The sequence below is a fragment of the Zeugodacus cucurbitae genome, chromosome X, assembly GCF_028554725.1.
Source record: "Zeugodacus cucurbitae isolate PBARC_wt_2022May chromosome X, idZeuCucr1.2, whole genome shotgun sequence".
Classification (NCBI taxonomy): Eukaryota; Metazoa; Arthropoda; class Insecta; order Diptera; family Tephritidae; genus Zeugodacus; species Zeugodacus cucurbitae.
Genome location: NC_071672.1, coordinates 1,580,001 through 1,589,253, shown reverse-complemented (window position 1 = coordinate 1,589,253; position 9,253 = coordinate 1,580,001). Strand labels below are relative to the sequence as shown.

Genomic DNA, 9,253 nt, shown 5'->3' with positions numbered 1-9,253 from the left:
TCGTGGAGTGATTTGTCTGGTTAATTCCGATAACGAACGAAACTCAAATATATTAAATAGATGCTTTCAGGATTATGGTGTTGAAGCTTATATATCCTTCATTCATGAGTTCATCTTGAATGTGCAAGTGTTTGAATGTGTTTATATAAGTGGAGCCGTACCTGTTGGTTTGTCCCATTATAAGGACACTAGCTTCTTAAATGGACAAATTGCGTCTAGCAGTAACGAGATTGAGCAATAACAGGTCTGTGATGCCCTTAGATGTCCTGGGCTGCACGCGGGCTACAATGAAAGTATCAACGTGTATTTCCTAGACCGAGAGGTCCGGGTAAACCGCTGAACCACTTTCATGCTTGGGATTGTGAACTGAAACTGTTCACATGAACTTGGAATTCCCAGTAAGTGTGAGTCATTAACTCGCATTGATTACGTCCCTGCCCTTTGTACACACCGCCCGTCGCTACTACCGATTGAATTATTTAGTGAGGTCTCCGGACGTGATCACTGTGACGCCTTGTGTTTCACGGTTGTTTCGCAAAAGTTGACCGAACTTGATTATTTAGAGGAAGTAAAAGTCGTAACAAGGTTTCCGTAGGTGAACCTGCGGAAGGATCATTATTGTGTTCCTATCCGTAAATATTATAAAAAAAAAACAAACAAACAAACAAAAAAAGAATAAAAAAGAAAAATTATTTTCTTTTTTTTTTCTTTTCATTCATTTATTTGAATGTTTTTCTTTTTTTTCTTTTTTTTTTACTCCTTGTATTGTAGTATAATGAAAATTATATCTCATACATTGTATTTGAACGCAACAAACCTTTAAACATATATAGTTGTACTTATTATTTATAAAAATAATATAAATGATAAGTTAATTTGTTCTCATTAACGTGTAATTCCTTAAAAATTTATAGAAATTAAATAAAATGTAATAAAAAAGGAATTACTGTTTTTGTTGGACTAAGACATGCGCAACTTGTAAATGTTTGGGTTGAAAATTACAATTTATTGAAAGCTGTTTTAAAATAATTTATATAATATACGAAAACGAAATGTTATTCTTTCAATAAATTAAAAACTATTGACGTTAAATTAAAATAAACAAAAAAGTATCACTCTAAGCGGTGGATCACTCGGCTCATTGGTCGATGAAGAACGCAGCTAACTGTGCGTCATCGTGTGAACTGCAGGACACATGAACATCGACATTTTGAACGCATATTGCAGTCCATGCTGTTATGTACTTTAATTAATTTTAAAGTGCTGCTTGGGCTACATATGGTTGAGGGTTGTAAGACTATGCTAAATTAGTTGCTTATTCTTTTAGTCAATTAAAAGAATTTAAGCACATGGTATATTACTGGATTGTATTTTTCAATCCATAATATTAATAGCATAAAAAGAAATATAGAAAATATATTCTTGAACACCTCATATTTGAGCGAAATTTTATAATAAATAAGAATCTTAGTATTCCCAAAAACAATAAAATTTCAATATTATTTCAAATAATATATACATTTAGAGGAACGTCTAGCATAAAAAATTATTTTATTCTAGGATTGCCTTTAAATGTAAAAAAGCAAGAAAATAATATTGTTGTTAAGACTATATATAAATATAAATAATGTAGTCGTTTTTTTTTTAATTTAACTTTTTTTGGGGTTTGTTCTTCTATTCACATAATATATTTGTGGGTAAAGAATAAAATTCAATAAAGTTAAATATTTATATTATTACGCTCGAATACTTTCATATCATATATGAAATAAAATGAAAAATAATTGAATTTGAAATTATTAATTTCAAATCAAAAGAAAAACGTATATACTCTTAAAAAAAGATATATACACTATATGCATTGAAATAAAGTAAAATGTATAAAAAATGATATTATTTGAAAGTTTAACAAATACAAGAAGAAACATCGTCCTTACATTAATAATTATATTATATATGTATAGAGAACGAAAATTCTTTCTCACGATAAGATACAATCTCAAAGTCCGAATAAGACCGCAATAAATAATACAATAATATGAAATTAAATGAAATGTATGGTCTCGTACCGACGACAGATCTTTCAAATGTCTGCCCTATCAACTTTTGATGGTAGTATCTAGGACTACCATGGTTGCAACGGGTAACGGGGTATCTGGGTTCGATTCCGGAAAGGGAGCCTGAGAAACGGCTACCACATCTAAGGAAGGCAGCAGGCGCGTAAATTACCCACTCCCAGTTCGGGGAGGTAGTGACGAAAAATAACAATACAGGACTCATATCCGAGGCCCTGTAATTGGAATGAGTACACTTTAAATCCTTTAACAAGGACCTATTGGAGGGCAAGTCTGGTGCCAGCAGCCGCGGTAATTCCAGCTCCAATAGCGTATATTAAAGTTGTTGCGGTTAAAACGTTCGTAGTTGAATATGTGCTTCATACGGGTAGTACAGCTATAATTGTGGTATGTACATTACCTTATGTATGCAAGCGTATTACCGGTGGAGTTCTTATATGTAATTAATACAATGTATTTTTTATATATTCCTCCTATTTAAACCTGCTTCAGTGCTCTTCATCGAGTGTTGTTGTGGGCCGGTACAATTACTTTGAACAAATTAGAGTGCTTAAAGCAGGCTCCAAATGCCTGAATATTTTGTGCATGGAATAATGAAATAAGACCTCTGTTCTACTTTCATTGGTTTTTAGATCAAGAGGTAATGATTAATAGAAGCAGTTTGGGGGCATTAGTATTACGACGCGAGAGGTGAAATTCTTGGACCGTCGTAAGACTAACTTAAGCGAAAGCATTTGCCAAAGATGTTTTCATTAATCAAGAACGAAAGTTAGAGGTTCGAAGGCGATCAGATACCGCCCTAGTTCTAACCATAAACGATGCCAGCTAGCAATTGGGTGTAGCTACTACTATGGCTCTCTCAGTCGCTTCCCGGGAAACCAAAGCTTTTGGGCTCCGGGGGAAGTATGGTTGCAAAGCTGAAACTTAAAGGAATTGACGGAAGGGCACCACCAGGAGTGGAGTGACTCAACACGGGAAAACTTACCAGGTCCGAACATAAGCGTGTAAGACAGATTGATAGCTCTTTCTCGAATCTATGGGTGGTGGTGCATGGGCGTTCTTAGTTCGTGGAGTGATTTGTCTGGTTAATTCCGATAACGAACGAAACTCAAATATATTAAATAGATGCTTTCAGGATTATGGTGTTGAAGCTTATATATCCTTCATTCATGAGTTCATCTTGAATGTGCAAGTGTTTGAATGTGTTTATATAAGTGGAGCCGTACCTGTTGGTTTGTCCCATTATAAGGACACTAGCTTCTTAAATGGACAAATTGCGTCTAGCAGTAACGAGATTGAGCAATAACAGGTCTGTGATGCCCTTAGATGTCCTGGGCTGCACGCGGGCTACAATGAAAGTATCAACGTGTATTTCCTAGACCGAGAGGTCCGGGTAAACCGCTGAACCACTTTCATGCTTGGGATTGTGAACTGAAACTGTTCACATGAACTTGGAATTCCCAGTAAGTGTGAGTCATTAACTCGCATTGATTACGTCCCTGCCCTTTGTACACACCGCCCGTCGCTACTACCGATTGAATTATTTAGTGAGGTCTCCGGACGTGATCACTGTGACGCCTTGTGTTTCACGGTTGTTTCGCAAAAGTTGACCGAACTTGATTATTTAGCGGAAGTAAAAGTCGTAACAAGGTTTCCGTAGGTGAACCTGCGGAAGGATCATTATTGTGTTCCTATCCGTAAATATTATAAAAAAAAAAACAAACAAACAAACAAAAAAAGAATAAAAAAGAAAAATTATTTTCTTTTTTTTTTCTTTTCATTCATTTATTTGAATGTTTTTCTTTTTTTTCTTTTTTTTTTACTCCTTGTATTGTAGTATAATGAAAATTATATCTCATACATTGTATTTGAACGCAACAAACCTTTAAACATATATAGTTGTACTTATTATTTATAAAAATAATATAAATGATAAGTTAATTTGTTCTCATTAACGTGTAATTCCTTAAAAATTTATAGAAATTAAATAAAATGTAATAAAAAAGGAATTACTGTTTTTGTTGGACTAAGACATGCGCAACTTGTAAATGTTTGGGTTGAAAATTACAATTTATTGAAAGCTGTTTTAAAATAATTTATATAATATACGAAAACGAAATGTTATTCTTTCAATAAATTAAAAACTATTGACGTTAAATTAAAATAAACAAAAAAGTATCACTCTAAGCGGTGGATCACTCGGCTCATTGGTCGATGAAGAACGCAGCTAACTGTGCGTCATCGTGTGAACTGCAGGACACATGAACATCGACATTTTGAACGCATATTGCAGTCCATGCTGTTATGTACTTTAATTAATTTTAAAGTGCTGCTTGGGCTACATATGGTTGAGGGTTGTAAGACTATGCTAAATTAGTTGCTTATTCTTTTAGTCAATTAAAAGAATTTAAGCACATGGTATATTACTGGATTGTATTTTTCAATCCATAATATTAATAGCATAAAAAGAAATATAGAAAATATATTCTTGAACACCTCATATTTGAGCGAAATTTTATAATAAATAAGAATCTTAGCATTCCCAAAAACAATAAAATTTCAATATTATTTCAAATAATATATACATTTAGAGGAACGTCTAGCATAAAAAATTATTTTATTCTAGGATTGCCTTTAAATGTAAAAAAGCAAGAAAATAATATTGTTGTTATAATCAAAAGTAGTACGTACGGGATGAAAAGATTGAATATTTATTATTAAGAAAATTATTGGTGTTAAGAAATAATTATGTACGTTTCTTTAAAATAGCAAAAAGCTAAAATATAAAATAAATATAAATATTTTTATACAACCTCAACTCATATGGGACTACCCCCTGAAATTAAGCATATTAATGAGGGGAGGAAAAGAAACTAACAAGGATTTTCTTAGTAGCGGCGAGCGAAAAGAAAATAGTTCAGCACTAAGTCACTTTGTCTATATGGCAAATGTGAGATGCAGTGTATGGAATATCTTAATATCTAGTATGAGAAATTAACGATTTAAGTCCTTCTTAAATGAGGCCATTTACCCATAGAGGGTGCCAGGCCCGTATAACGTTAATGATTACTAGAAAGATATTTCCAAAGAGTCGTGTTGCTTGATAGTGCAGCACTAAGTGGGTGGTAAACTCCATCTAAAACTAAATATAACCATGAGACCGATAGTAAACAAGTACCGTGAGGGAAAGTTGAAAAGAACTCTCAATAGATAGTTAAATAGTACGTGAAACTGCTTAGAGGTTAAGCCCGATGAACCTGAATATCCATTATGAAAAATTCATCATTATAACTGCGATATTTATAATATTACTAGCTGATCCGGCGAACTTCGCCCCGCCCAATTTTTATTTGAAATAGTTAAAACGCTTTTTGAACTCTGTTCATTGCTTATTTGTCTGACCATACATATGTACATAACTTTATTTATTTCACGGATTGTATGTGATTTTTTCTTAAATTTAGAATATTGGAAGTCATAGATTCGTATAACTTTACCACAAATAATATAAACTTCAAACAACGCATTTTCATTTAATGTTTTTAGCAAGTGGCAGCTTGCTATGACAGCCTAAATCCATGAAAATTTAGGAAGAAATGTAGCGCCATCTACTGTAACACAGCGCACTTAGCGCCACCAACTGGTGGATAGCTCTTTGCTAATAATAAACAAATAATTTGCAATAAATAAATAATGCGACTATAAGGAGAGTTATAAACTATCATATCTTTCAAGTTGGACCAAACTGCACACAGTGTTAAAAATTTCATTAAAATCGGTTCAGTAGTTTAGGAGTCCATCGAAAACAAACAATGTGACACGTGATTTTTATACATTAAGATAGTAATAGTGTGCATTTTTTTCATATAAGGACATTGTAATCTATTAACATAATAAAATATTTATCAAAAGATCATTGGTGTTAAGTTTATTCAAATTAATTGCTTTTAGCTTATTAACATAGAATAAATACTGATGATTTGATAAAGTGTTGATAGATTTTACATATATAATGCTTAAATTCTTTTGAATTTTACAATAATATTATTATCATTGATTTTAATATTAATTGTATGCATTTATATGATTAACAATGCGAAAGATTCAGGATACCTTCGGGACCCGTCTTGAAACACGGACCAAGGAGTCTAACATATGTGCAAGTCATTGGGTTATATTAAATCTAATGGCGAAATTAACTTAACTTTTATATAATGGGATTAATTTTTAGTGAAATATTTTACTATTAATTCAATCCCGGGGCGTTCCATATAGTTATGTATAATGATAATTTATTATTATTTATACCTCTAACTGGAGCGTACCTTGAGCATATATGCTGTGACCCGAAAGATGGTGAACAATACTTGATCAGGTTGAAGTCAGGGGAAACCCTGATGGAAGACCGAAACAGTTCTCACGTGTAAATCGATTGTCAGAATTGAGTATAGGGGCGAAAGACCAATCGAACCATCTAGTAGCTGGTTCCCTCCGAAGTTTCCCTCAGGATAGCTGGTGCATTTAAATATTATGTAAAATAATCTTATCTGGTAAAGCGAATGATTAGAGGCCTTAGGGTCGAAACGACCTTAACCTATTCTCAAACTTTAAATGGGTAAGAACCTCACCTTTCTTGATATGAAGGTTGAGGTTATGATATAATGTGCCCAGTGGGCCACTTTTGGTAAGCAGAACTGGCGCTGTGGGATGAACCAAACGTAATGTTACGGTGCCCAAATTAACAACTCATGCAGATACCATGAAAGGCGTTGGTTGCTTAAAACAGCAGGACGGTGGACATGGAAGTCGTAATCCGCTAAGGAGTGTGTAACAACTCACCTGCCGAAGCAACTAGCCCTTAAAATGGATGGCGCTTAAGTTGTATACCTATACATTACCGCTAAAGTACATGATTTATAATACAATTTCGGTTGGATTATAAATTTTTGTGCTTAGAAGTGTTTGGCGTAAGCCTGCATGGAGCCGCCATTGGTACAGATCTTGGTGGTAGTAGCAAATAATCGAATGAGACCTTGGAGGACTGAAGTGGAGAAGGGTTTCGTGTGAACAGTGGTTGATCACGAGTTAGTCGGTCCTAAGTTCAAGGCGAAAGCCGAAAATTTTCAAGTTTTAATGAATTGTTGAGAATATATTATTATGTTTTCTTCATAGTAATTAAACACTTGAATAATTTTGAACGAAAGGGAATACGGTTCCAATTCCAATGGGCCTTGTGCTCATCCTGGCAACAGGAACGACCATAAAGAAGCCGTCGAGAGGTATCGGAAGAGTTTTCTTTTCTGTTTTATAGTCGTACTACCATGGAAGTCTTTCGAAGAGAGATATGGTAGATGGACTAGAAGAGCATGACATTTACTGTTGTGTCGATATTTTCTCCTCGGACCTTGAAAATTTATGGTGGGGTTACGCAAACTTCTCAACAGGCCGTACCAATATCCGCAGCTGGTCTCGAAGGTGAAGAGTCTCTAGTCGATAGAATAATGTAGGTAAGGGAAGTCGGCAAATTAGATCCGTAACTTTGGGATAAGGATTGGCTCTGAAGATTGAGATAGTCGGGCTTGATTGGGAAGCAATACCATGGTTTATGTACTCGTTCTGGGTAAATAGAGAATTTCGGTTCTTGTTCCCCGGATAGTAGTTACGTAGCCAATTGTGGAACTTTCATGCTAAAATTTTGTAAGTACGTACGGGATGAAAAGATTGAATATATATTATTAAGAAAATTATTGGTGTTAAGAAATAATTATGTACGTTTCTTTAAAATAGCAAAAAGCTAAAATATAAAATAAATATAAATATTTTTATACAACCTCAACTCATATGGGACTACCCCCTGAAATTAAGCATATTAATGAGGGGAGGAAAAGAAACTAACAAGGATTTTCTTAGTAGCGGCGAGCGAAAAGAAAATAGTTCAGCACTAAGTCACTTTGTCTATATGGCAAATGTGAGATGCAGTGTATGGAATATCTTAATATCTAGTATGAGAAATTAACGATTTAAGTCCTTCTTAAATGAGGCCATTTACCCATAGAGGGTGCCAGGCCCGTATAACGTTAATGATTACTAGAAAGATATTTCCAAAGAGTCGTGTTGCTTGATAGTGCAGCACTAAGTGGGTGGTAAACTCCATCTAAAACTAAATATAACCATGAGACCGATAGTAAACAAGTACCGTGAGGGAAAGTTGAAAAGAACTCTGAATAGATAGTTAAATAGTACGTGAAACTGCTTAGAGGTTAAGCCCGATGAACCTGAATATCCATTATGAAAAATTCATCATTATAACTGCGATATTTATAATATTACTAGCTGATCCGGCGAACTTCGCCCCGCCCAATTTTTATTTGAAATAGTTAAAACGCTTTTTGAACTCTGTTCATTGCTTATTTGTCTGACCATACATATGTACATAACTTTATTTATTTCACGGATTGTATGTGATTTTTTCTTAAATTTAGAATATTGGAAGTCATAGATTCGTATAACTTTACCACAAATAATATAAACTTCAAACAACGCATTTTCATTTAATGTTTTTAGCAAGTGGCAGCTTTTGCTATGACAGCCTAAATCCATGAACATTTAAAAAGAAATATAGCGCCATCTACTGTTACATAGCGTACTTAGCGCCACCAACTGGTGGATAGCTCTTTGCTAATAATAAACAAATTATTTGCAATAAATAAATAATGCGACTATAAGGAGAGTTATAAACTATCATATCTTTCAAGTTGGACCAAACTGCACACAGTGTTAAAAATTTCATTAAAATCGGTTCAGTAGTTTAGGAATCCATCGAAAACAAACAATGTGACATGTGATTTTTATACATTAAGATAGTAATAGTGTGCATTTTTTTCATATAAGGACATTGTAATCTATTAACATAATAAAATATTTATCAAAAGATCATTGGTGTTAAGTTTATTCAAATTAATTTGCTTTTAGCTTATTAACATAGAATAAATACTGATGATTTGATAAAGTGTTGATAGATTTTACATATATAATGCTTAAATTCTTTTGAATTTTACAATAATATTATTATCATTGATTTTAATATTAATTGTATGCATTTATATGATTAACAATGCGAAAGATTCAGGATACCTTCGGGACCCGTCTTGAAACACGGACCAAGGAGTCTAACATAT

General features: G+C 33.5%; 2 non-coding genes and 1 pseudogene across 2 annotated transcripts; all 3 read left to right on the top strand.

Moving 5' to 3' along the window:
* The first annotated feature begins 1,113 nt into the window (after positions 1-1,113).
* LOC128923187 (5.8S ribosomal RNA) lies at positions 1,114-1,292 on the top strand. Its single transcript, XR_008472222.1, has one exon. It is a non-coding gene; the product is annotated as a 5.8S ribosomal RNA (ribosomal RNA).
* A 2,962-nt stretch (positions 1,293-4,254) lies between these two features.
* On the top strand, positions 4,255-4,433 carry LOC128923186 (5.8S ribosomal RNA). Its single transcript, XR_008472221.1, has one exon. It is a non-coding gene; the product is annotated as a 5.8S ribosomal RNA (ribosomal RNA).
* Positions 4,434-8,761: 4,328 nt separating this feature from the next.
* The window catches only part of LOC128923385 (large subunit ribosomal RNA), a 4,528-nt pseudogene continuing 4,036 nt past the window's right edge, over positions 8,762-9,253 (top strand).